This window comes from Pecten maximus, chromosome 8, assembly GCF_902652985.1.
Source record: "Pecten maximus chromosome 8, xPecMax1.1, whole genome shotgun sequence".
Classification (NCBI taxonomy): domain Eukaryota; kingdom Metazoa; phylum Mollusca; class Bivalvia; order Pectinida; family Pectinidae; genus Pecten; species Pecten maximus.
Window position 1 is genome coordinate 12,191,373 of NC_047022.1, and position 8,706 is coordinate 12,200,078.

At 35.1% G+C, this 8,706-nt stretch overlaps 1 long non-coding RNA gene across 1 annotated transcript; it reads right to left on the reverse strand.

Moving 5' to 3' along the window:
• On the reverse strand, positions 1-5,033 carry LOC117332474. The gene is made up of 2 exons (XR_004533741.1): positions 4,839-5,033; positions 1-155 (listed from the first exon to the last, which is right to left on the reverse strand). It is a non-coding gene; the product is annotated as an uncharacterized LOC117332474 (long non-coding RNA).
• Between the last annotated feature and the right edge of the window lie 3,673 nt (positions 5,034-8,706).

Here is an 8,706-nt window from a genome sequence, read left to right on the forward strand (position 1 = left end):
TACTTTACATTCCTTACAGCCGTAGCATCGTCTGTCTATACAAATACCCGCCTGGCTGAGGTCCTCACACAAACATGAATCCCAGTTCCCTCTCTTACAACATATAAATGTGTCCTCATCCGGTAGGTGATTAAAAGAGTTATAGATTAATCTACCTGGAACATGAACATTTTAATATACATGATATTTTACGATAAATTAAGGTATGGATACGTTGTCTAGCAACATTGAACTGTGTACCATTATTTTGTAATGGAAAGCTGGTCTTTAATAATTATCTTGTTGAAGACAGTTATTCAAACAAATAATTTTAAGAAGAAACTTCCCAGAGATAATGATAATAGCAAAAAAAAACCAGTAAAGCAAAAAACAAAAGATATTGTATAATAGTATGCCTATGTTTATCTTATCCATAAAATGTATCAACAATACAAATTATAGGTACATAACGTTTAATTAATTTGATTTAATTAAGATTAAATTAATATGTATTCAATATAAAACAGGTGATGGTAATATAAATGTTTTTTGGAGAGACATGGATTTGTCCGAGCGAAACACGAGTGTTATATCGTGTATCCGGGACGTAAAACACACAGTATATGTAATATTGTATCGAGCACAACTTGAAATCCAGTTACATTATTAAAGCAGGGTTCTGCACAGACGTCAAGCTTCAAACGCAAAGCAGTTCAATACTCGAGGTAACGATAATCAGTTCACGACTTCAATAACAAAACTCAGTTCACGACTTCAGATCACGATAATCGTGTCACGATATCAGATCACGGTAATAGGGTCACGAAATCAGATCATGACAATTGGGTCACGACTTGAGATCACGATAATCGAGTCACGACTACAGATCACGATAATCGGGTCACGATTTGATATCACCATAATTTGGTCACGACAATCAGGTCTCAACACCAGATCACAGGTCACGACTTTAGATCACGACGATTCGGTCATGACTTCAGATCACGACATCAGATCAAGATAATCGGGTCACGACTACAGATCATGATAATTGAGTCACGACTTTAGATCACGATAATCGAGTCACAACTTAAGACCACGATAGCATGGTCACGACTTCAAATCACGATAATCAGGTAACGACTACAGATCATGATAATTAGATCACGACTTCAGATCACGATAATCGAGTCACGGCCTGAGAACACGATAATCAGGTCACGATTAGAGATCAGGATAATTTGGTCACGATAATCAGGTATCGACACCAGATCACAATAATTGGGTCACCACTTCAGATCACGATAATCAAGTCACCACTTCAGATCACGATAATTGGGTCACCACTTCAAATCACGATAATTGGGTCAAGACTTCAGATCGCAATAATCAGGTTACGACTTTAAAATCACGATGATTCGGTCATGCGTCACGACTTTAGATCACGATAATCGGGTCACAACTTAAGATCACGATAATCAGTCACGACTTCAGATTATGATAATTGGATCACGACTACAGATCACGATGATTGGGTCACGACTTCAATCACAAAAATCAGTTCACGACTTCAGATCACGATAATCCAGTCACCACCTGAGATCACGACAATCAGGTCTCGACTTCAGGTCACGATAATCAGGTCACGATTTCAGATCAAGATAATAAGGTCACGACTTTAGATTAAGATAATAAGGTCACGACTTTAGATTACGATATTCATGTCATGATTTAAGAACACGATTATGAGGTCAAGACATCAGATCACGATAACCAGGTCACGACATCAGATCACGATAATCGGGTCACGACTTGTGGTCACGATTTGAGTAAATTTGAGTTAATCAAAAATTGTAAAAAGGACAGATATCTTGTAAATGTAATGAGACGGACAGGGTGACACCAGATAGTGTACTTCCCTGACTAAACAGTGTCAATATATAACCTTCTAAACTGAGACATTCATATCCGCCATGAATGACAGGTACAATTGTTTGCAATGTCATTAGTTTGACGTCGTTATGATATATATTTTTAACAACTATGCAATCACTACTGATTTGAAATTATTAATTTAAGGGACATAACATTGAATTGACCTAAAAATACATGTAAATTAAACTGATCACCACAACGTAAGCAAACCTTATAACTGATTCTTTATATCTAATACTTGATACTTGATAGAGCATCTGATAAAAATCTGTAAAACCTTCTACAAATCCTGTTTACAAACGAACTAAGCTGGCTTGACAACCAAGGTAGGCCTTCCTACATCATGTCCTGTTTCTCTAAAGACGAAACACTATCCAATCATGTTTCAGTATAGAAATATTTCGTGATCCCTGATAGTGACAAGGATACGGATCAACCTCGATCATACTAAATTTCTAAACTTAATAATAATCCTGATAAACAATATATTATTGCTGGATCCAGTGATTGTTCAAATAAACCTTATTCTAAGCTTCTTACAGTCATCCTTAGTAAAACTATGTCAGGGTTTTAGTCGTATTAGGATACTTTCTACTCCAAAAGTCGAATCAATGGAATGCGCAATTCGAGAAAGATCCTTTGATTTGTTTTGAACATCCCCTTCTACAGAACGTTTCTTCTAACAAACTTAAGGTACTTCGTTCTCATGTGATGAGAGCTTTTTGTTCCGAGAAAGGCGAACTGTCGTGTAAGAACACGGTTATGAACTATACGGGAGCACAATTCGGAGAACATAACAAAGATAAAATCGTGAAAATGATTTTTTTTTGATCGACAGCATCTTTGTTGAATTTGATGACCAGGACTTCTAACACTATGTCTATACCAGCTGGACCAAAGTGTGTCCCTCTGTGTGTTGAAGAACACAGAAGATTGAGTTATAAGGATTAACTTGAAAATGTTTGGTATCGTTCACAAGTGCGGAGTAATTATAAAGGATGCCAAGCCACGCTCTTTAAATACACTTGTTATTTCTATATAAAATATTAACTTTTCAACTTATCAACGAAAGTGTGCATTTCATATATATATACATACTTGTAAGAAATTTAATTAAATTCTTTCATTAATTTTGAAATTTTATTTATAGTTTGAAATTAAATACGCAACAATGACGTAATTAGTGTCACACGTGTCATTACTCCAGATATAATAGACAGCGGAATACATTTCAGATGAAATTACTCTGATGTGAAAGGTTTTTGTTATCCCAGGATGACCCTCTATGATGTCTAATTCTTATGGGTTCAAGTAATCGAGATAATATCACTTAAAACCATACAACACCACAATGTGATATTTTAAATGTTTTGATGATTATCTTTAATAACCAAATCCTGCAATTGTGTAACAGTTTTGTGAAGCTAACCAGGATTTTAAAGTGAAAAATGTTATGAAATTATTATTACGCGACAAGAATTATTATTTACATATGAAATTAATTTGTCTAAACTAAATTTGTCACAATTTGGACACATTGTGCTATATATGTAAATGTTAATTTAGAGATAGGTCCAGGCAGATATGCTGTATATAACACAACATATACGTTATAACACATTCAGATCACTTTGGACCTCCATTAATCTGGACCCCTTCGTCTTAAGGCAAATGTACCATTTTACATATAACATAAAACCAGGAGCCAATTCATCAATATCACTTAATTTGAAGTTTCGCACAAGAAAGTATTACAGAAATTAAGATAGGTTCCTTTACTAAGATTTTGCTCTTAAATTTTGTAATGTTTTTTATGGAAAGTTTAAGTGCATGAAGAAACCGGGGCCAGCAGGCCAGCTTACAACTAAGCTGCATGCTAAGCGTAAAGATTGCAGCTTTCCAGTCGTTAATTTTCCATTTCTAGATAGTTATATCCCTGCTTCACCTGCCTACGGCGTTAACTGCTGCTGATTCGGTATTTCCGTGGCAGATGTGGACTACCGATGGAAATGTAATACACAAAGTTTCAACAAGATATACAGGTTGATGAAACCCATAGTAAAGCGTTATGATAGACATCATGCCCTTATTGCGAAATATTCTATTGCATTGATCAGGATGTGTTAGATACTATGGTCCACATATTTAGTTGGTGCTTACTGCAAAGAGCTAACGTGCAATCGTGCTATATCCTGTCCCTTGTCAGGTACATGTGAATCGAGGGTAAGTCATGCGCCTAAAATTTGACTATCCAATTACAGTTTATTAGCCAATTAGTGTACACCTCTTCTAGTACATTTGACGAAGGTGAAATGCTCTCTTGGCTACAGTATTACAATACGATGGCATTCATTAAATGATAATATTAATAAATATATACTACAATCATCACTTCGTTTGTAAAGTCATAGTTTGAATGCACTAGACTTTCAATTCAACATTAGAGTCAAAATAGCAAACTTGGAAATTAGCTACAGAGTTGCAAATGCTTTTACAAAATTGTTGCACTTATAGAAAAACAGATTCTTATGAAAGCTGAAGACTCGTCGAAATGAAGAAAAAAAAAGAAGTTTCCATAGACAATAACCGCCGACATAATGTTTATGTGTACAAAATTCATCACACTACTTTCAACAGTAAAGCTCACGTAGCATTCCAACAGTCCGTAATATGTAAGGTTGTGTTAGACGTTATATAATTACCCTTAGCTATAGTTATGAAACTTTACATGGAAGAGTTTAAACAGTATCTTATTCAATCATTTCACAGCGTTTGTAATTACAAATATTAACATTGAAATTAAAAATAGATATGTTATCAATCCCTTCCTAATTTCTCTCTGCACAAATTTTAGATGCACAACATATACACTGTATATGCAGTTCTAAAAATAAAGTGGAAATAGTATTTCAGACGTTACTTACCGACGGCGACACAGACAATCATGGAGAACAGGAGATAAGCCCTCGTCATACTTAATACGCTTGTTTAGAGCGATTGTTTTGTAAAGACAAGACGTCCCCCGCAGCTAACGCACACAGATTGTTTACACAGTTTTCATCACTGTGATATATTCAGACAATTAACATTTAGACGAGACAAGGGTTTACAACAGCTTGTCATTTACGTTTTTCTGTGCCTCCTTTATATTAGTCATTTTACAGTATTAATTAACAATGTCCATATCTCGTTGACAGCTGCAAAAAGATATACAGATTTATAACAAGAGAAGAGTGAGGGGCAAAAACAATAAATGAACAATCATTATTAAACATGGAGAGCTATAAAATATGGACAAATATCAATTAAATACGTATAAGGATTTACATTGAGAACCGGGCACATTTAGGAAATCCAGGTCAAATCGGCGTAATATTACGTCATCAAGGTAAGAACATGTTCGCTGACAATGGGACACCGCCAGGCATATCGGTGAGTATTGAATATATTTAGAACATGTAACAGAAGCCTTGCAAGGCAAGATGGATGTCCTTCAGCTATATATATCTGACAATCAGCACGAACAGTTCAGGGTTTTTTTTTCAATGATTTAATAAGATAATTTATGACTTAATCGTGAAATACGCTTTGGTTTATTCGAGTTAGAACTAGGAAACCATCAATATAGTAATTTTGATATAGAAAGTAACATTTCTTTTGTAATTTCCTCTTATTTTCAAGATGCAATTGATAACTACAGTCACACTTCTTTTTCTTGAACACTGAAAACTCGAAGACTCTGATAAAAATATGGTTCTAGCAGTAAAAATTCGATATGATATATTCGGTTACCTCGAAGATGCGGGATTTCTCTTTTTTCACGGCCCCACTGACAAAAGAAACGTGAAGTGGGGAGGGATGGTGAATGGGGGTTTCAAAAAGGAACATGGGACGGGAAGGGTCGGGAGAGATGGGGGTTTACAAAGGGAACAGGGCACCAGGAGTAATGGTAGATGGGTTTCACAAATGAAACAAGTGATGGCGAGCGATTGGAGATGAAGGTTTAAAACGTGATCGGGGGTTTGGGACGGGTGTGAGATCGGGTTTACAAAAGGGTACAGGGGATGGGGAGCGATGGCAGGTGGTGTTTAAAAAGGAAACAAATGATGAAAAGCGACGGGAGATGTGGGTATACAAAGGAAACGAGAGTTTGCTAGGAAAGAAAAAAATAAGGAAATTGTCAAATAAAAAGTATAGAAAAATATAGTAAACAAAAAATAAGAATTTGAAAAAAATCAACTGATGTTATATAATACAGTATGTTGATCAGTAATTCCTCCCCTGTCTAGTCAAAGATAGGCAACATGACACTGCATGATCGTAATAATTCACTTAATCACACAAACTATAGCATATCAACCCCCAATTGACTTCTGTATAGCATATTATGACAAACATACAGCTGAAACATTTTTATTTAACAAAGCCAGCTCAAAAAATTGAACACAAGAAAAATTAAATACACATAAGTAATATAGGAGGACTACACATGCACCAAATTAAACACAAAGACACAAATATAATATTTTTTAAGGGGCCACCAAGCCCGAAAAAAACCTGCGGAATGCTGACAAATCAAAGGCTGCAAAGCAAGTATAAAATCCCTCATATTTCCGCAGACATCGAGCTTGTCTTCGATGAAAAAAAAGGTTCTGTGGGCTTCACTAGCCCAATCCCCCTGTAACTGAATCATCTTCCGTGGAATCCCTGAAGAAAAGACCAAGTGGCCTCTCCCCTACAGTGTGAAGAAAAAGGAAGATGCATCTAGTATGAAATATCGTAGCTTTTCCTGAAACAAGAAATAACCAATAGGTTCTAATTCCTTGCCCTTTGTCATAAAAAGGCAGGATCATTCGGATGAGCTGGATTTAAAGCTCTCGTGGGAATAAAGGCCTGACACAGACAAAGAGAAGACCCAGAAATGGCGACCAGTGAAGAACGCACAATCATACGTCCAAATTGATCGGTGTTCGACCATTTTAGAACAATCAGAAGGACCTTTCCTTCTACTAAGATATCCTGTCTCAAAAGGTATTTGCTAAGATCAAATTTGCTTCTTCTGTTTAGCATCAAACTTAACTTCCGTAGCACGGGATAAAAACTGAATAAAACATGCGCCAAAGTGTTACATCCTCTCGGTTTTCTAATCTACATATTGCTAAATTTGACAAAGAATCTGGGGATGATAGGATTGGCTTGAATTTGACAGTGTGGGTTCAACCTCGACAAACTATCAAAGTCCATACTATCTGACATTGAACTTTACATTAAGTAAAAGGTGACGTGGTTTGACTCCTCCTATGTAATTTCGAATAGAATCTACATTGACAAAAAAAAAACGACTTAAATCTGTGGTACAAGCAAATAAATTCTGTATTAGCAGGCATTTAAATTTTAATTAGATTGTAGGGCGATCCGACATGTATTTTTGTAAACGTAAATATCTTGCTTATCTTGTTGGTCCCTTTAGAATTAAAACGTCGTTTTCCAAGTTTGTATTAACAACTCTTTAAGTGTATGGAAAACATAACAGTTGACTTTCTAAAACATGTGATCAATTGCATTTATAAAACATATTTTAATACATTTAAACAGTAGTGTATAATGATAACTACAGTATATGATATAGCATAGTGTGTCTTACTTATTATTCGATGTGTCGATTCTATCATTATGGCCCAAATTTAAACCCAGTGGTAATCCCCCCAGTTCCCCACAAACTAACTTAAGATATATTTACAGAACATTATATGTAGAAGTCCTACAACTAATCCAACATGACTCGGCATACTGAATAGTCTGAAAAACTATATGGAGAAAACAGAGCAACAAAAAGATAGATTCGTCTTAATAAAGATATATGAGCATATATTTACATTCTCAGTGTTGATTCTCATACATTTGACCATGAAAACACTATGAATACAGTATGAAAACACCGTTTTATGTGCTTATTTTCCTAACCATACATCAGTCGAAAAATAGTCACCGTTTCATTTCCGTAAATTGTGTTTTTCTTTATCATCTATTCACATAAAATAATCTAATTTAACACGAATTATTGTATTTTATGTCTTTTTGTTTGGAATAATAATAAGAAAAACAACAGCAACAAAAGACTGGAAACTGCAGAAGGACACAGTAAACGATAGCATGGTGCATATCTACGTATCTTCCACGGAATATGTAGATAGCTATTTCGTTCATACGACCTAAGTCTATTGTCTATTGTTGGTTTCCTCTAAAAAAAATTGCAGAAATAAGCTTTCGTAACATTCCGCATTGAATTTTTATTGCTAAAACATATATAAAACGGTTATTATCGTTGCACTTGAGATGAATATGTAGATAGCTATTTCGTTCATACGACCTAAGTCTATTGTCTATTGTTGGTTTCCTCTAAAAAAAAATTGCAGAAATAAGCTTTCGGAATATGTAGATAGCTATTTCGTTCATACGACCTAAGTCTATTGTCTATTGTTGGTTTCCTCTAAAAAAAATTGCAGAAATAAGCTTTCGTAACATTCAGCATTGAATTTTTATTGCTAAAACATATATAAAACGGTTATTATCGTTGCACTTGAGATGACATAGTATTGACCGTTTTTTCCTGTTGAGTTTGTTTCTTTCAGGACTTGCTTGTGGACACTGGTCAGCAATATTGGACTGCATGATAGGGGAAACCTTAAAATGACAAAATCACCAGAAATGAGTGTTAATTTTCTGTGTCAATTGACTAAATACTAGAGGGTATCTATCCTCACTGCGGAAGAATTAAGTAATCATCGTCAA